General features: G+C 31.5%; 1 protein-coding gene and 1 long non-coding RNA gene across 2 annotated transcripts in view; one reads left to right on the forward strand and one right to left on the reverse strand.

Annotated features, from left to right (window-relative positions):
* Positions 1-21,751, reverse strand: part of LOC139510169 (SH3 domain-binding protein 5-like) — a 206,021-nt gene that overhangs the window by 126,039 nt on the left and 58,231 nt on the right. The window lies entirely within an intron of this gene.
* On the forward strand, positions 9,309-13,696 carry LOC139512149 (uncharacterized). Its single transcript, XR_011662176.1, has 3 exons — positions 9,309-10,038; positions 12,638-12,725; positions 13,420-13,696. It is a non-coding gene; the product is annotated as an uncharacterized lncRNA (long non-coding RNA).

Genomic DNA, 21,751 nt, shown 5'->3' on the forward strand with positions numbered 1-21,751 from the left:
GCACCTATTATTTTGTAGGTAATTATTATTAGTGTCGGTGGTCTCACAAGTAAATCAGAGTGAATATTGCATGCACATTAAAATTAGCAGAGAAGAGACAATTATCAACTTGTATATTATTCATTTTCTCGCAGTTATTTACGGTAAATCAGCTATATAGACATAGGAAGATGTGGTGTACGTATATATATATATCCGAAAACAGGTGTTCGGTTCTAGTACTATAGTGGCTATAGTATATGACTTTTAAATAACAATTATCAATTATATCTGTATTCTGTGGCGGGTCGAAGGGGATGGAATCCGGGGTTGGCCTCCCCTAGCATTTTGTGAGCAATCATTGCACAAATGATAATCTCGGGAATCCTCTCAAGTTCCTATATACAAGGTGATAGGACGTTCCGTTGGAATAGGTTACCTGTGCATCAGGAAAAGTTTTAAGGCATAGCGTGAAAAGGTAACCTATTCCAACGGAACCGAACGTCCTATCACCTTGTATATAGGAACCTTAAAAATATGTGAATAGGTCGGGGAAAACTCTCTTTTGACACTTAGGTATTGCACTGTTGCATTACACACCAATCAAAACGCAAACAATATGGGAAAAGATAACATTTTAACCTACACAATATATGAATAAGGTATACACTTTTGAAATCTAAATTATATGAAAAAGGTGGGGTAACCGTAGAAAACCAGCGGCAACGACACCCCTTATTTAATGGAGACATGTAGTTGGAACCCTTTTTATCATGGCTGGATCCGCCCATGATTTTACATGTAAATCAAGCCCCGGGTATTTGTTGGCATAACGGTAACCACGAAAAGGGGGGGGGGGCTAATTAAAAGCACGAGGAATTATAAATATACAATTCAACAGAGGTAGAGTGCATCGAGGAATGGGAATTAAAATTGTCTCTTCACGATGATCGAAAAAAGTATCTTGCACGTTATTTTCATCATCTTGTCTGAAACACTCTGAATAATGAGCTTTAAGGCGAAAACAAGGCATGTGAAATACTAATAACATACACTTCTTTTTTTATACGTTGTATGGACAAACCCATAAATCCCTCAACAAAAATTGCTTGATTCATGTCATATCAAATAAATTACAGCGCGGAAAGGTAACTTTAATTTAATATCAAACTAAATTTTTGTTATATTTTTCAATAAATTTATAAATATTAATTAGGCATGCGTTGCGTGAGTTCCATTTCATGAGACCTACACAGATTTCTATAAAACAAATCAAAAATTATAAATACAGTTTTTCAATTCTTTCCGGCATAGATAAAAAAAATATGTATATAATCTATATACGATTTGGTTGAATTATTTCACTTCATTTTAATGATAAATCCTTTAGTTCTTAAATTTTTAATTAAAATGAATTTATCATTTTGATATCTAACGATAAACTTTTTAAATTGAATGAATACTTTATTCTCTTAAAACAATTGTTACAGAGAACATATACATATTAACAATATACAAACTTATATAGCATGTGTGAATTACATATACATGTATAAAGTGATACTAAGAAGTTCTAACCTGGAGGAACGACCTTCTCTTGGACGTTCTTAATAAATTTACATAGTTTTTCTAATACAATTCCATGTTGGAAGCAAATAGCTGTTCAAACTTATAAATGTTAACATTTTCGTGACAAAAAAGGGGAAGCAGATTTATTCTTTCATTGATAAAGTAGCTACATGTCATTGTATAGTGGTATTCATCACCGATATCCATAGAGTCACATTTGACATGGTCAGTAACCTAATTAGTTGCATGGCTGATTACCATCTTACAGGTGACCCAGTAATTTTCCATATGACAGTAGCGTGTACCCTCGGGGTTATATCGGGGTGTGTATAACTTATTTTCTGGGGAACATCCTGTCCACGTGTAGTACTTAGCATATATTGCAACAGATGACATTAAACAAATTTTCTTTGTAGCATCGGAGGCAATTTCATGTTCGACCACACAAAATATTTTACAAAAAAGATATGATAAAATCAAAAGAAAAAGATAAAGAAATATTAACAAATAAAGGTGGAATTGAGTAAACGGGGATTCGTGTTTTTATGAGCTTATTTTCAGTGGACAACAACAAATGGAAGTTTTTAACGACCTTGTGTGACCTATAATTGTTAATGTTTGTGTCATTTTGGTCTTTTGTGGATAGTTGTCTCATTGGCAATCATACCACATCTTTTTGACTGGCTATATACATGATATAATATATATAGCACTTACACGGTCGGTCCAGTGGACATATTTCATACTAGATAACTTATACAGTAATTCTTTTTATATATATGAAAATTATTGTCCGATCTGATACACGTACCTATAATGTACAGAATTTTGAACAGCTTCAAATATATGGGGTCCGTAGAAACACCGCAAAGGACCTCCTTAGTGCACTAAGAACAAAAATGTGCACTAACTGAAGGACCTACTCCTTTCATAATTTTAAATTATATTTTTTCTAATGTTTTCTCGACACGTGCCTCAAAAAGTTGATTGTCACCTTTAGTATAATCGATAGCAATTCATGTTCGCTCAACCTTGGCCCGTGAATAATCTACTAGTATACTGATTAAACATGTATATGGTATTTCAAATTGTTCTCTATTTTTTTTTTTCATTTGTTTGTTTTTGCCGTATTTATTCTGTCTGCTATATTTTTTACTTCTAAATTAATAGCGTATTTTCAACTCTTTTCAGTTTGGGATTTTTCATCCTTTTAATTTTAAAAAGACAAATAATTGTGAACACTTCACGGAAAAGTGAGGATTGATATTTGGTTGCTTAACGTCCAGGTGCCAATACTTCATTCATTTTTCTAATGTTAAGAACTATGCCATTTATCAATATTTCGATTTGAGCGTTACTGATGAGTCTTGTGTAGACGAAACGCGCGTCTGGCGTACTAAATTATAATCCTGGTACTTTTGATAACTATCACAGCAATGTTTTTAAACATGTTTAGGAAAGGAACATATTTCTGATTCGATGTTTATATACAAATGCATTACAAGTATAAATATGTATAGGTTGATGTTTAGTCCCTTCGATGTTTTAGACTGTAAATAAATTATGACCAATTTATTTCTGACATCTTCTTCATTTTTAACTTTTGTGGATAGGTGTTTCATTGACAGCCGTACCACATCTCCTTTCGCTTATTTTTGTTGTATATATTTTTTAATTCACTTTCCTTGTCTTTTAAAATATAAAGATAGTAAGTAAGTAAGTAAATTGTTTATTATAGTGACATGTGTAAATCAGCATAAATTTGTACAAAATATAATTACATATATAATACACCCGGCCCAATGGACCAATAAGTCACCTTTTACTGTTAGTTCAATATAAATGTTCTAATATCACGTGTCAATTGCCAATTTAAATTTAAATACAGATAATTATAGATTAAGAATTAACGATTGTAAAAGTTCATATATTATTCAACTAATGTTTGTGAAAAAGTTTAAGAATGTTAACTAGAGTAAACTGTTTGTTTTCTACGGAAAAGTGACACTGCTAAGTATTTAGCTATTTTCCTTGGATGGTTCACCATTAGAAATGTTAATTTTCCCTGCTCATCTAGTTGCGTAAAGTCAGGCACCATTAATATCTCGCTAAAAACAGTTTGTCTGATATCATTATAAAATGTGCAGTTTATAAGAAAATGTAGCTCACTTTCAACATTTTGAGAATTACAAAATCGGCATAGTCTGTTTTCTACTGGTTCCCCAATATATCTTCCAGTCTCAATTCTGATCGGTAATAATCCGCATCTAAACTGGGCTAGCACAGATCGCTCGTGTTTCGTAAGATTTAGTTTTACATAGTGCTCTAGTTCGAAGTTTGTTTTAAAGTTTAAGTAAGATCGTAGCTTTGATTTATTTATCAAGGACTCTCTCCATATATCACTGTAATAAGTTCGTACAATTTGTTCAAAAGATTTTAAATCCACCATTGTTCTACTTTCGTAATAATGTAACATATTAAGTTTAGTGAAAATATCTTTAGTGTCACTACACCAATTGTTTGTGCAACGATCATAATCCATATTGAACACCACTTTCGTTAATCGGTCGTCTTCAAACGATAAAAGCCTATTCCAGTATCGAATAATGTTCACCCAATGCCGAAACTGACTTGGTATCCATCCAGTATCCCCATACAGTGCTAGAATTGGTGCAAATCTGTGAACGCCTAAGTAATATCGAATTGCTCTGTTCTGTACGTTGTCTATTGATTGGAACTTCCTATATATTTATTCCATTATTTTTATTTGATGCCGAAAATAAGAATACGAAGTTATTTGTTAAATGCTATAAATAAGCGAAGTAAAACAACCGTTAATAATTATGTTTATTACATTGGTTGCAATGAATTACATTGATTTCCCAGTTGAATAAAAACGATAATTTCACATGTGAAATAAATGTGGTTATTTCACTCTCTGACGTCATACAACAATAGGCGTTGTCAAGACGTCGATAACGTCGGATCAAAACAAATTGTGAATGCGTAGGAAAATTATATAGTTCCTTACATTTTCTGCATTAATTTCATAAAAAAAAGCCATTTGTAGCCAATGTAATAAAAAGTATAACTAATCGCCTGCGCACGAGTTTAATCCATAGCGTCGTTCGGTCACGCGTTGTCTTATTTTTCATATTCAAATACGGCGATTAGTTATACTATAAATATGAGCATTATATCTATTTATAAAATATTTTAAATACAAGCAGACATACCATTTGTGACACCAATTTCATTTATTTCCAAATCTTAAAATCATACATTTCCGTTCTTTAGCGTTTCTTAATAATGGCAGAACGGGCTTAACCCTCTTGATGCCAGATTTAAAAAAATCAACGTTTCGACGTTGTCAATAGGCAATAACAATTTGACGTCGCCAGTGCCGAATTCTTTTGACGTCGTCTTTTTGGCGTTATTTTTTTCATATTGATTTATAAAGTTGTTTTTTCTACACGAACGGCATTCACAAGGGCGGTGACCAGTAGAACATTTTGATAATTCTATATTGACTGATTAAAATCTTTTTATACAAATTTGCATCTTGATGGAACAAGGAGATTCACAAATGTAAAGTAAACTGATATTTTTTTCAAAATGCTGTTGAATTCGTGCAATTATGAAAATATCTTTTTTAATTGAGAGAGAATTTTTTAAAGTATTATGCGCCGCATACAATTTTTTGCTACATATTTTCATTTTTATAAAACCTTATGTTGAAAGACACGGAATTGCCGGAAATACATTTGTTTATATGGTCATAATTTTATCTTTGATTGTTTTTATTTTCTACTGATGTGGACATCTATAATAATATTTTTCAAACTAATTTTGGTAAAATATATGGCAAATTTCAGGATAAGAAAATAGTGTTTATATCTCCAGTAAAAGATAGTTGTTAAATGATAAATATAACCTGATAAACAAATAGATATGTGATAACAAATAAATCTTTTGGTTGATTGACATCCCATAAGAAATAACTTTATAAAATTTATTCAAAAAATGCAATATATAGCACAAAGTTGTTCGTGACAATATTCTTCTCGCCACTGTATGAAAGGGGTTCGCACATCATTTCTTCTAAAAGGGTAATAAAGCGTCAGTTATAATCGTTTTTTTTTTTATCCATGCATGTCCAAGAACTTTTATTTTTCTATAAGTAACATTTTGATATAACAATTACCGATACAAAAGGAGGCGAATAATGTCGGGATATTTTAGCCTCATATCATTGTCCTGTGCTGTCTGAATACATGAAACATGCGAGCAGAAGCCTTTTTTTTATATCTCACATTTTTTTCTTGCATATAATGTGTAGGGATAAATTCAGAAGACTGGCTTGAATTTATCCCCGTCTCGACACGGGACTATTTACTTTATGAAGTTTTATACATTTTGTAGACTATTTACTTTATGAAGTTTTATACATTTTGTAGATGTGATTACGTATTGAATGTTTGTTTTAATTTATTGTGTCTTTTGATGTTGGCCTATATAAAAAAAAAATAACATGAAGGTCACGAAATTCTTTTTGTGTAAATTTCTGAAGAACCACATACATTTCAAAAACCTAGCAAATGCAAAACAGTATGAAAGGAAGTATTGCCCGTAACTATTATCTAAAATAATTTTAGTATTCATACTCCTTGTACTCCTCACGTGCAAAACAACTTATATTATTTCTTAATTGTATATGTTACATCATTATCCGAATCAAAAGATAAAAATAGGTCCAGATTTTAAAGGCCTAAAAACCGCTGCTGGTTTTGTGTAACAAAATTGTGCCATTAGAGGGTGTCTCCTCTTATATATCTTTTCGTGTTCTTTTCTAAGTCTTCTAACGAATGCCAAAAAAATGGGTGTTCATTTTGGATTTTTTAGTGTGAATCATCGCACAGATAAATAGAGAATTATTTTATCGACAAGATCCTTTTAAGTCAAATTACAAAAATGAATGCCAAACACTCGGAGAACATATTGTTCCATCAGTTTATTCTCTATAATTTGATTATGAATATTTCATGACCAGGTCTTTGGTTTCCCGTTTAGTGAAATTCAAATCCCTAGCTTCTATTAAATCCGGAAAAGTCCGACTTCAAATAAAAAAGACTGGTGCCTTTAAAATTTCAAGCTAGTTACAGATGGTGCATGCATGCATGTATGGCTAAAAAATACCAAAATAATGTCATGAACCTGTATGTTTAAATAAGGATCTGTAAAGGGTCTATGTGGAATTCAATTAAGCTGATGCTAATATAGATGAATAGTCCCTGAGCAATACAGTCTCCTAGAAATCATATTGGATATAGAAATACAGAATCCGTTACAAATATTTAAAGGTTAAAATTCGTTAATTTTCATTTTTTCCCTCTCAATTAAATGATTAATACTTATTTTGTTATACACGAGTATGAATAAGCCAAATATAGTATTATGAATAAGGCCATTCATTTTCTCGATTAAATTGTTTCCCATTTTACATTTCAGGGCCTTCTGTAGGCGATTAGTTGTACTGTTTTTTCTCATTGTTGAAGGCCGTACGGTTGCCTGCAAAATTGCTAACATCCACTTCATTTTAACGTTCTTTGATTGTTGTCTCATCATGTTCATTGTCAGTTAAACCAAATCCCCTTATTTTTATATTATAATTATAAGTATGAAATATTTGTCGCTGAACTAAATGACACGCAATTAATTAATCGTAAATTCAGTTTTAAAATAGCTTTAGTTAAAATTTAAAATTAAATATTTCGTCTATCAATTATGTGATGCCGACTGAAAGTGTCCGTCAATAATGCACCATATATATATAATGTTTAATAGTGACACGATTTCAGTCCTAAAATAAATGTTTATAAATATTTCTCCTACGGGATTCAGACACATAAAAGTCTAAATTTTACGAAAGGTATGTTTGTTAAAAAATGAATAAACTCTTTCCGCATTTATAGCAGGAACTAAGCTAGCAATAATAAAGAACACTTTAAACATCAAAAGGAGTAATTCCAATGGGCGAAAACTAATAAATATGAAATTTAGTTTATCAAATAATTTAGTTTTCCCACATCATTAGCGGATTTAGGGGGTTAAAGCGACCCCCCCCCCCCCCCCCCCACCCCCGGTTGAAAATCTTAAAATATTTTTTGTATTAACCATTTCTTGTTTTAATGTTATCTTTACTATAATTTGAATATCTAGCACTGAATAGGGTGACACGTTGTCGCTACACTTCTTTAAATATACACAAGTCATAATAGCATTGGCCAGAGGGTAACTTGATAATTAGAGGACCAAAGGATTTAATTAAGACAATCCAAGGCTGCTATCTCTATATTTTATTATATATATCTTTATTAGCCTCCCTTAGAGTGATACAACAATTGCAAAACGGGTAGATACGATCTGTAATCAAATAATTAACCTTATAAAATTAATACTTAAAATTTTATTTAGAGTAACCATAATTATGCCGGATGAACAAAAAGTGTGCCATTTATTGAAAAACATATGGTTTGGTATAACATGAAAACTTCTCTAGTGTTTTAAACATTTCTCACATAACCCCTCCCCCAAACCCCCACTTCAAGCTCTGGATCCGCGCCTGCCCATAGTGCTTATTACATTATAAAATAAAATGGTATTCATCTTCAATTGTTGAAATAAAGATGAATTGTTAAAAAAAAAAGCATTGACACCAGTTTAAAGTTATCGTTCATAGAAGACAGTTATGATTTATTCTATAATTCTCTTTTTAAAACGTAATATAATTTTACCTCTTGGAGTTTTTCTATATGTTACTTCTGTAATCGGATTTTGAAGAACCCCATGGACACCACATACTCTCAAATGTCTTTCAAGGAATAATGATAGTATGTAAACTCTTGTGTTGTTAGTAAGGAAATGAAATATCAAAAGCATTTGTTTCTCAATTTTTATCTCAAAATAGGGTTCTTTAAATAAAAAAAAAGCTTGCATAGCAATTTCCTTAAAAACTAAATATATATAACACAGGCAAAGTTTTAAAACACAAAATTTATTTTTTATTTTTCTTTCATAAACTTGAATTTATACCACGCTAAACCGTTAGGTTAACAACCATTGATTAATCAATAAGTAACGATCAAAAGACAATTGTTTATTGGATTAGGTTGATTGAACATGATGATTCGGGAATCTGCAATAAACCGTTGGTCACGTGGCGAGTGGCAGGCGTTGATTAAAAAGTCATTTAACTTCAAAATTACAAAATCTATTGATACCTAACTTTATAGATTTGAGGTATTTAATCATATCCTCTTATATTCATGTTCGCTGTGATCTTAAAACATCGTTTTAGTGTCCTTAATGCAAAAACTTTCTTCTTAGTGCACTAAGAAGTCTTTTGCGGTATTTCTACACACCGAAATATATGGCCTTATTATTGGTAATATACCATATTAGTGTCACTAATGGCTTAACGTGTTACCAAATTAAAAAGAAGAAATAGGATCAAAACTGCATTTTTAACTTTAGATTTTTTTTCAATCCCAAAATAGAGAAGAGGTCCGGTATACAGACTTATTAAAAAGTCCAGATGAGAAGTTTAACTTGCTTTTCTATTCCCGGCACTTTTAACTTAACGCATGCAAAAAAAAAATTCAGTACCTGGTTACAGTTGCGCATTGACAAATTATAATCTTTCGATTAAATGATCTTAAACCTACATGGTCTTTATTTTAAAAGTTATAAAATCTAAATGTAAAGTGATCTAAAATGTTCAATATAAATGAGTATTTTCGCTGTGAAATGAATCTAAGGTCGTCTAAAAGTGTATACATGTGTATTTGACCCGACTACTGACTACATAGTAAACTATTCATTATGTACCTATAAGGGGGGTCTGAGCGGGACTCGGGATTGTCGAGGCGTATTTTTTGTAAACGTGACACATGAAAGTCAAATTATGAGGGAGGGTAGGAGGGGTACTGATCCCGAAATCCCGAGCTTAAAAACACGAAATCCCGAAATCCCGGGCTTAAAAAACACGAAATCCAGAGGTCCCGAAATTCGAAAAAAGAATTATCATATCCCGAAAGGGTCAATCCCGAAATCCAGAGCTTAAAAACACCCGATCCCGCAGTCCCGATAAAGGTCCTATCCTCCCTCAAATTATTGTGCCGTGAAAACGCGAAATGAAGTTTAGCGGGACATGGGAAATTACAAAAATAGCAGAATTGTTCACTTACATAGTGTACGCGGGATGGCATCATGCGAGAATCTAAAAAAATAAGTAGTAACTAAGCGGGATCCGTGAACAGAACTCCCAATGAGACCCCCATTAGTTGTGGCTTATTTTGGTCTTTTTAGTTAGTTTCTTTCCCCTACATTACTTGACCGTTTTTGTAAAACAACAGCACTCGAGGTCTGACAGTATTTTACCAAGAAATGCACAAAATATTCAAAAAGAAGGCCTAGAAAATTTAAATATTGGTATGCACACATACTCCCCTATCAGCACAGACAATTATATTTTTGTAAAGGCGCCAAACTCGTTTCTAATATTTATAATAGAACCGAAAAGAAAATGGAAATGGAAATGGGGAATGTATCAAAGAGATAACAACATGACCAAAGAGCAGATAACAGCCATAGGTCACCGAGGGGGGGGGGGGGGGGGGGGGGGTGTCCAACTACATGTCCCCATTCAAATGCATTGATCGTCCAATAAAGAAAGGGGGTTCCAACATGTCCAACCCCCCCCCCCCCCCCCCCCTGGATACGTGCGTGTGAGGCATGCTTTAGCTTGCCATTAAACAAAAGTGTATACTAGTTGAGTGATAATGGACGTCATACTAAACTCTTCAATATAAAAAAAAGAAACTAAAATAAAAATCATACAAAGGTCACAAAGGCCATAACTTCTGGCTCCTGAATTAGGAAAAGTGCAAAATGCAGTGAGGATAAAAGCCTTTACTGTAAATTCCTGAAATTACAATTATATAAATCATCTCACATCTTTGTGCATTTCTTGAAATTGGTCATATTAATAAATGCATGCAATATTTTCAGAAAATTTCAATAAATAGGCTTTTAAAAGTCAATCTTGTGCATGATTATCAATGATTATACTCGCACAATTAACACATGTGGTTCTCAAAACTCAGAGGTGTCTATGCTATTTATGACAACATTTTAATCAAGTATAAATTTACAAAATATGTTTAGAACTATATGATTTTTAGGTTTTTAAGCATAGATATAGTAGGTCAGGATCTGCGAACTCTCACTGACTGACTGAGCACATGAATTCAATACTAGTTTTTTGGTGATGTTGGTGTTGCTTAGTGTTTTGTTTTGTTTTTCTTTTCTGCATCTTATGTTTTGCCTTGGCATTGTCAGTTTCTCTTTCATTGCCTTTGGTTTTTTTTGTTATGTTAAATAACAAGTCACAAGAGAGAAAAAACAAAAAAAATATGTGAAAAAATGGCTTAGTTCAGTATATATTAAGGACAGAGATAACAAATAGCTAAATAAGAAAAAAGAAAAAAGAAAATTCCTTTTCTATGTACAGTCAATTGTCTGATAATCTAGAAGATAGCCTGATTTGGTCTAATTCTCCTGAATTCTAGCAGGTACTTTATTCCAACTTTTTTAATTCAAACAAACCATGTCTTAGATAGTCTTGGAATTAGAATACATTAATCATAAAATTTTCATAATACTTTGGTGAATTATCTATTGATATAATCATGATAATTAAGCTCCTTTTTAATTTTTAGGGATTTTAAATTTTTAATTTAAAGTTAGGGATTTTATTCATAAAAGCGGGGATTTTTCCAGTACGTATACTATTAATAATGCTTTGAGCAATTTTCATGAAACTTGGTGAATTATTTTTGTATAACATAAACATGATAATTTTCCTTTTAATTTAAAAAAAAATCTGATTTATGTCATTGTACTATCATGACTTGGGATTAGGATAGTCTCAAGAATGCTTTCACAAATTTTTATGAAACTTTGGTGAATTGTTTTTATATCTTGACAAACTCCCTTTTTATTGTTATGACCCAAAGTGGAGGGGGCATAATGTTTAACACTTGTCAGATCTTTGTCCGTCTGTCCCAAAGTTGTTTTTTGTTCTCTTACAGTACTTTAGTTTGCCTCAACCAAATTCAATTAAACTTTTACAAAAGCTTGTTATCACAATTCTCATATCAAGTTTGAATTTTGGTGATGTCAGTGTTACTGTACCAGAGTATCAGAGTTATGCCCCTTTAGAAATGGGGAAAATATGCTGAATTTTTGGTTTCCTGTTCTCTAAAATTTAGTTTGTCTCAACCAAATGTTATGAAATCAATACACAATGCTTATCATCACAAAATACAGATTAAGTTTGAATTTTGGTAGTGTCTCTTTTACTAAATTCTATAGTTATGTTCTTTAAAAATGGAAAAAAATGTTTCGGCCTTCTAACTTAAGTTTCCCTCAACCAAATTTTATTAAACTTTAAAAAAATACTTTTTATCACAATTTTAATCAGATCAATTTCAAAGTTTGGTAGTAAAACTTTTACCGTTCTTCAGTTATGTTCCTTTAAAACTTTGAATAATATGCAAGCTGGAGTATCATTCCCTATTTATCATGTATATTTTTTTATAAGATGCAGAGTTAAGGAACTTTAGTTGTTGCAAAGTTATTTTAAAATTGTCCATTTTCAAAAACTTTGAAAGGTTTTAGAAATTTATGGATTTGTTAAAAAAATCACAGCCTTAAACTTATAGTCACTTGAGATATATATCTATAAATGGAGCCAAATTATATACATGTTTTATGTCAATAAATACCACTGTTTGTGCATGTTTTGTTTTTTTTGGAGGGCAGGGGTCTTATTTGCACAGTGCTCATAGTTTTTTAGTCGATCATTAAAATTCATTTAAAGCTTAAAGACCAGCTATAAGGGCAAGAAGCTTATCAAGCACTCATGGTTTAGATTTTTATTAAACACACATTAATATACATAATGTACATTAAACAGAAAAAAATATTGATGCAAGATGTCATTCAACTTTTACTCTTTTATGTATAGGACAAGAACTATAGAAGATACAGAGAAATTATATACAGCAGAAATGATAGGCAATGTAAAATTTGCAGAAGCCAACTAAACCTAAATGGTAAGGCACCTTTTAATTTTAAAAAAGTTATTGAACTTGAAAGATGATTACTAGTATCATGATTACTATAAAAATTAAAAGATGTGGTATATTAAATATGAAAACTATCATGGTTTTGAGAAAGCAATTGTAGGCCTGTTACGACCTTCAATAATGAGAAAATCCATACCCTATACTATAGTCAAAGTAGGCAGCTATAAAAGACCTAAAGATGAAACATTGAAACAATCCAAACTGTAAAACTAATCATGGTAATTGCCTAGTTTATAACAAAATAAATTACAAAAAATAAATATGACCGGTATGAAACAACAACAACAACAACCACTAAATTTTAGTGTCAGACTAAACTGACAAAAGCTACAGGCTCTGAACTTTGGACAGGCGCAATAGGAATATGGCAAGGTTATATAAAAATAAGATGTGGTATGATTGCCAATAAGACAACTCTCCACCAGACAACCAATGATGTAAATTTCCTGCAAACAGGGACTTGACTTCTGTAAATCAACTAATTTTTCGTGAATACTTTATTTGGCATTTTATACTTTCTAGTCTACATCGCAGTTATTTATTTTTCTCGAGTTCAAGTTTACTTAATGTATTTTAATAAGGAAAGATACACATGAAAAACATTTATTGCTGTTTCTCTCTCCATTTATAACATTTTATTTGTTTATTTTGTGTTTTATAGGTGATCAGACATCTTGGTTTTCATGATCAATAGGTCATTACTGAAGAGGAAACTTATAGTTGAAATTTATTTACATAGTGCATAATTGGATTAATTTGAAATGGAATGTGTGCTTTCCTGCAAAAAAGAAATAGGAAATTTCAACATTATCACATGATAATGACCATAAACAAAATGGAGTTCTATCATAGATACACAAAAACACTATTGCATAAAAGCAACAACATATCTTAATCAAAAGAAAGGAGAATGCTGAACAAAAACTATTTTGTTGTTGAAAAAAGGAACAGCAGTTTTATCCACTCATTTACATCGCTCCCTCATATCAAATATACAGAAGAAGATCATTGAAGAACAATTTGCAAAAATGAATTCTCTTAGAATTGAAGGGAATTGTTTAGTGAATGGAATAATTTAAAATAACACGAAAAGTGTTTATTTTATTATTTAATCTGCAAATATATAAACAAATTCTTTAGAACACCACAAATGGTATGACATTCAAATTGGTTGCTTATTAATGTATCGCATTGAAACAATTGCAAAGAAAATAGAAGCATTTGCTCCAAAAAAAATTATAAATCAAAGTTAAATTTATAAAAAAAGTATAAACAATACCTAGATCTAAACAGTCAGACTGTATTATTTTCAATGTCATTAAAATGTTGAGTCAAACATTTATTAAAGTTTTAAATATCATTTGCATCAATTATACAGTCTTGTTATTATTATATTCATACTGTTTGTATACATGGTGTAGTGAAGAAATGTTCAACAAGTAAAAATAAGGGAAAACATTTCCTTAAGGGAAATTTGATCTCCAGAAATTTCCTTAGAGGAAATTTGAAGAACAATGATTTCCCTAGAGGAAATTTGTCGTCTTGAATTTTCCTCCAAGGAAAAGTGTTTGTCAAAAATTTCCTCACAGGAAAAAGTATTTCCTCCAAGGAAAATTTGAAGCTACAAATTTCCTCACAGGAAAAAGTATTTCCTCCAAGGAAAATTTGAAGCTGCAAATTTCCTCAAAGGAAAAAGAATTTCCTCTAAGGAAAAAGAATTTCCTCTAAGGAAATAGAATTTCCTCAAAGGAAATAATTATGCAGCAAATTCCCTAAGGGAAATCTTTTTCCCTTGAGGAAAAAACAATTTCCCTTGAGGAAAAATCTTTTTCCTTCAGGGAAATTTGATTTCCCTTGAGGAAAAGTACTTTTCCTCTGAGGAAATTGTTGAAAAAAGGGGCATAACTTTTTCAACAGTGGTGCTAGATCCAAAAAATTTTAGGACAAATATCAGGGAACCAATACCAACCAAGTTATCAACTTTGTTTTGATTTAACTCCAAAAATTAAGGTGACAACTTTTGCACTCAGCGGAATTGCAAACTTGTCCCGGAGACTGTTGTATGACATTCATGGAACCTATTTTTTACAAGAAATTTAATGTTTTAAATTGAACTAAAGATTTTACAAATTTTATGTTTTCATCAGATTTTATTAAGTATTATTTGTTACATCAATAGATATAAACAATTCACCAAAGTTTCATGGACATTGGTGAAAGCCTTTTTGAGTTATTGTCCGAAGTGTTAAAAATCCCCCTTTTTAACCGGATTTTTGTGACAAAAATGTCGGTTATTGATTTGGGGATGTCCGGCGGGCGGCCGGGCGGCAGTCAAATGTTGTCCGTGCATTAACTCATGAACCGTTCAACCAAAGCTTTTAAAATTTCAATATGTTGTTATTGACAACTAAATGAAGGTCAAGTTCAATAATGGCGATTTTGACTTTTACCGTTCAGGAGTTATGGTTCTTGAAAGATTGAAAAATGGAGTTTCCAGGTGTCCGTGCATTTACGCATGAACTGTTCTACCAAAGCTTCCCAAATTTTAATATGTTGTTACTAATGACAAAATAGAGGTCAAGTTCAATAATGACGATTTTGACTTTTACCGTTCAGGAGTTATGGATCTTGAAAGATTGAAAAATGGTGTTTCCAGTCGTGCCCGTGCATTTTCTCATGAACCATTCAACCAAAGCTTTTGAAATTTTTTAAATGTTGTTACTGATGACAAAATAGAGGTCAAGTTCAATAATGACGATTTTGACTTTTACCGTTCAGGAGTTATGGTTCTTGAAAGATCGTAAAATGGCGTTTCCATTCACGTTGTTGCATTTACTCATGAACCATTCAATCTAAGCTTTTTAAATTTTAATATGTTGATACTGATGACAAAATGGACATACCTGCCAAGTTTTCAAAATGTCCATGGGGGTTTTGCACGCAAGATGGCTGCCATACTTCTAAAACACCTTCAAGGGGGCCTTCAAATACAGTGCAAAGTTATTTTTTTGGCTTCTCCATACTTTTATGAGCCTCAATTCTTTGTAAAATTAATTGTTTTGTTAAAATTGTGGACATAATTGCTCTTTAAAAATTTCAATTTGAGAGCCTCCATGGGGGAAATCCCCCACAAATAGTGACAGTTGGCAGGTATGAATGGAGGTCAAATTTGATATTGACGATTTTCACTTTCACCATTCATCAGTAATGGTTCTTGTGATATTGCCAGGACACAAATACATATTAATAAATCCGGTTTGCTGTCGTTGTGACAGCCTCTTGTTTTACGAATAAAGCCCCTTTAATCCAAAACTTAAAATCTGAAATTTATAAAAATTGAAAGGGAGCTTACATCAATAGATATAAACAATTCACCAAAGTTTCATGGACATTGGTGAAAGCCTTTTTGAGTTATTGTCCGAAGTGTTGAAAATCCACCCTTTTTTATGAATAAAGCCCCATAAATCCAAAACTTAAAATCTGAAATTAAAAAAAATCCGAAAGGGAGCTTACGTCAATAGATATAAACAATTCATTTAAGTTTCATGGAAATTGGTGAAAGTGTTTTTGAGTTATTGTCCGAAGTGTGGACGACGGACGGACGGACGGACGGACGGACGGACGGACGGACGGACAACGGTATACCATAATACGTCCCGTCTAAAAGACGGGCGTATAAAAATAAAGAGTTCCTTCAATTTTAACAATTTTAGGTCATCCTTTAAGCATGAAAGAAACACAAAACAATGCTGATTGTCATGATATATTTAGTGGTGTTACTACAAATGTAAACTGGTTAATGGTGTTATTTTATCAAAATGGTCTCACCATTGACAGTAACACCAATGATTTAAGGTGTATTTTAAGATTTAGTTACGAAATAAGTGCTCCATTCCCCTATTCTATATGTTGTTACTGTTACATGTTTCTATAATCAATATATTTCATAATTCAAAGTTCAGGAAATGTTTCAAAAAATGATTTTTATAAGGGTGCATCATTGACACTATTTTCAATTATGATATAATAGCTTTTACTTACTTTTAAGATTTTTTCACTAAATTTTCAACATAAATGTTTGTTTTCTTTTGCCTAACATTGCTAAGGCAAAAAAAAATATGTCTGTTTCCTGCTTCCGACCGACCCTGGATCAAAACTGCCAACCCTAGACTTTTTTTTTAAATTCCGGGAAAAAAATCGTTTCCGGTCCGATCCGGATCCGTATACTATGCCCAAACAATAAAAATGGCTGCTCCCAGAGCACAAATGTGCTACAATTACGGTTTTAAAAATGTTGGTACTGGGAGGAGAAGTCAATACAAGCTTCTTTATAGAGATTAACACACTTTTGGGTACAGGAACCGACTGCAGGGAGTGCAAAAAAGAAAAATAATAATAATAATAAAAAAAAAAAATCCCGACCTACCGACCCTGATTTTTTGCCTTGGCAGCAGGAAACAGACATATACTTTTTTTTGGCCTAAGGGAGAAACTATTGTAACTGCTGAAATCTTGAGAAAGATAACTCTTACCCTACCAATTTGTCTTTTGGTTACACCGTGACCATTGACTTTAAAAATGAGACTTTTCCTTTTGGTGAAATTGTTTATGATAAACCCAACATACACCTCCCAAATCATTAAAAAAATATTTGTATGTATCAAAATGGAATAAAAAGTGACAAATTCTAATAACAAATGGTATAAATAATAGTCCTATTTCAGGTCTAAAAAGATATATAGTAAAAAAATAACAGTTGATTCTGGCTATATCCAAGGGTTTAATAAAACGTTAAGGATGTTTTTATAACATTTCATACTGTAAACTGTATGTAGTGTATCACAAAACATTCATATCTAATATATGCAAGTGTTATTTTGATACATTTTGATATAGTTTCATGTCTTTTAACTTAAACATACCAAATAACATAGTTTTGCATGGTTTTTTTTAATAATGACCCATATAATATATTTCTAAATAAAAACCAAACAAACAAACAAACAAACAAACGCACGCTGATGTTGCTTTTTTCTCATTGATGTTTGTAGAACAAGATCATTGATAAAATCAAAAAGAAATAGGACTCAAAAATAAGAAATCCTGTATGTGAAAGTTTAAATTATATAAATTTTGACTTATTTATAATATCGATATATTTTCACGGGTAGTATAGTCGACATGTCGAAGAGCGTTTAGTACAGTCATTTTGTCATAGTTTCAACTTTGGTCAAGTTGGGCATGACCATGTTTTTTAATGACGAAAATGGCACAATGTAAACATTTTAGTGTTAAGCTAAAGGAGCGTCTGAACATGAATCCATGCTGATAAATATCTTTGTTTATAGTTTATATTTTAGTAAATAAAGTTGTATCATATATTGCATTATCTATACTATTAAAGGGAAACTTCGCAAAAAAATCAAAAATTGATATTATGTCCATTCTGTATAGAAATGCTCAAATTTATAGATATTAAAGTTTTATTCCGCTAGATAAGAGATCACCATCGATTTTAAATTTAGAGTATCAATTCTCTGCGTTCCGCCATTTTGTCGTCTTTCCCGATTAAAAATCACGATATGTCTATAAACCACAAAGGACCAAAACTACAGTAACCGATGTAGTCGTAATTGCGTGTCGATATCTTGTCAATCGTACGGTTGTTTTTATCTGACAAACTAACTTGATACGGAAAATGCGGTACGTCTAAACACTGCTAAGGACTCCTTAGTGCACTAAGGACTATACAATGCCACTAAGGACTAGAAGGAGTGCTGTTGTGTGTATTATTTTTACATATTATGTTAGAGATTGATATTTCATGCATAAATTTCAAATTTTATAGAAAAATAATCATAAATAAACAAGATATTCAACATTATTTAGGCACGTGCCCGTTTTTCTTTGATATGCCGAAAATCAATGAACCGTTTGACACGTGCCAAATGACAAAACAATTCATTAAACAATCATAATCTTTTTATTTTAGGTAATAAACAATTGTATCTAAAAAATGTATGCTTTATATTTATAATTAAATGTGTTGTTCTTATGAAAAATGATTACAGAACAAATAATTTTGTTTTTGTTTTACTTCTTTCCCGACAAAGTTATTTGTCACAGGTGCACGACTTTGATGTGCGCCTACTAAATGACTAATAAGTTAGAGTGTGGTCAGCTTGTTATGTAAGAGATATGAAGACAAAATAAATATATATATTGATAAGTGTTTTCTTTTTATTTTAATTTCGACAAAGATGCGTGTATATATACAAATGGTTTCACTAAAACAATACGATGGAATTGAGAGAGAGAAAATTATGTGTCGTTCTTGGGGTTTATCCAAACCACTAGTTTTCAACCAGCTTGATATTTGTTTACAAAGGCTTCATACGGTACTTATTTGTTTGTATATTTCGACATTTTATTATTCTTCTAAAAGTAAAAGAAGTTAAAAAAAAATCATTTCCCGATTTTAAGTCAGATTAAGTTTCATTTTCAAATATATAAAAGAGACAAATGTTTTAAAAATGTTCCACAGTTTTAAGTACAGTATTCACGAATTTTTTTTCAGTATGTGTAAATTTAGAGCTAAAGATATAATTCTGACAGAGAAAGAGAATGCTTCGTATGAATGCCTTGAAAATATGCCTTTACCACATGATGTGTAAATAATTATTTTTTGTAATGCAATATAATCAGAATATTTAAACCTAAATATATCACGCGAAAAAAAGAAAAAGCCGACAGAAATATTTTCAACTATAATTTCTTTAAATCTACTTTTCTTAAAGAAGAACAAGTATCACAGGCACTTGTCTCAGAAAAGGCATATAGATTTTTTTTCTGAGACAAATGCCTGTGGCAAGTATGTCAGAAGGAAATCCGATTTGTATTGTTTTTAACAAATTGTCTGCTTAACATATCGTACGAAATAATTTATGAAATAATGACTATGTGCTATGCGCTTTACTCACTGTTGAAGGCCCGAAATATATTACTCAAACGGGTCATATATGAACTTAGTGTGTTGCATGTAGTAAAAATGCATTATCTTATTGGTTTCGTTTTGTCCAGTTATACATTTCTTAAAATGTCTTCATATATGAAAATAAATTTTGAACAGTGCACCATAAGAAACAAACTAAAGTGTTCCAGCTCCAAACCAGTCTATTGTTCAAACGCATGTCCGTCGTCGCCTGTCACCACATTAAAGCACGCTTGCAAGAAAAAATAAACAGAATAGAGATACGGGTACAAAACACATTATAGATAATGTGTCCGACCACCTGAAAAATAAAATTGGTTCAAGAGACAAAGAACGCTACGAAATATTAGATTAATTTTTCGGTACTACCGGGCTTATCACAGCCCAATAACAAGATGAATTTAATGAAAACGCAACAAGCATCTGCCGGTTATCCAAACTTCAACACGTACTTTAAAAAAAATATATATAAATGTGAATTAAATATCTATAAAAATTTGTATTTCAGTCACTTATTAATATGAACATCAAATAAAAATCCGACATTAGATATATTTCTCTGGTGACAAATTTATTATTTACAAGAAATATACACTTGAGAAAATACTTCTTCATTCAGATTTTTTTGTTAATAAAATTTCAACAACAATTCATTTATTAGTATCCAACTTTACCAAAAGGATTCCCGTGTAATCAATTAATATGTAATTTGACACGTGTCAAACGGTTCATGGATTTTCGGCATATCAAAGAAAAACAGGCACGTGTCTAAATAATGTTGAATATCTCCTTAATTTATTATTATTTTTCTATAAAATTTGAAAATTATGCATTAAATTTCAATTTCTACCGTAATATGAAAAGAAATTGCATGTAACAGCTCTCCATCTAGTTCTTAGTGGCATGTTATCAGTCCTTAGTGCACTAAGGACTCCTTAGCAGTGTTTAGACACACCCCGGAAAATGTTCTTATTTTTTTTTAAATAACCATAGTCTGTTATTTTTGAACTGTTAATATTGGAATTAGTTAAAAAGTCAAAGTTTAAATCATAAATAAGTGTTCCGTGAAAACTGTTTTCGTAAATCTAATTCGTTTATAATTCTTTAAAGTAATAAATTGTATTCAAATAAATTCGGATCTTCCCTCATCTGATCACCAGCATGACTAAAGGTATTACTCCCAAAGGTATTGTGAGGGGTGTGAGGTGACACGTCCAGGTATTCAAGCGATTTCCTGTCGGGCTTGCAAGTTCATGCATCGATTCCGTGACTTCTGTAGGTATTGATCAGTGTACACGGCCGATAACTTATAACTCTCCATTTTGAACTATCAAGTGTATAGTATGAAATTCAAAACAGTGTAGCTGTGGCCATTGATTGACACATTAAAATCATTCATTGACTGGGACAATTTAGGTGAACGTTTGTATGTAACGACCAATGCTCACTATGTACTTTTTAAAGAAACTTAAACTATGGGGTCACCAAAGGTTCTCAAAACCTAAATAAAGTAATTCGAAAAATTAATCAGAAATAACACGATATTTTGATTTATATCAATTATATAAATCAAAACACAAAGTTTATTCCTGATTAATTTTTCGAATTATTTTATAATTAAAGGCGTTAAGAAACCTTTGGTGACCCCACAGTTTAAATGTCTATCGTAGGTACGTCATGAACAGTGGTTGTTACAGACAAACGTTCACGTAAATTGTCCCAGTCAATGGATGATTTTGATGGGTCAATCAATGGCCACAGCTACACTGTTTTGAATTTCATACTAATATACATCTCTGTCTTGCGTGTCCGAAAGTGATATAATATATACTAGTAATTACTAAACTCATACGCTTGTTTATAACATTACTGGTGTAAAGAATATTATTTATATAAATATAAACAATACAAAAAAAAAGATTTGATGAAATAAAAATCCATTTACATTTTTTTCCAAGGTTTGATTTGGGAAAATGTAATATATACTCGTTGTCAATAGTAA

Source organism: Mytilus edulis, chromosome 2, assembly GCF_963676685.1.
Source record: "Mytilus edulis chromosome 2, xbMytEdul2.2, whole genome shotgun sequence".
Taxonomy (NCBI): Eukaryota; Metazoa; Mollusca; class Bivalvia; order Mytilida; family Mytilidae; genus Mytilus; species Mytilus edulis.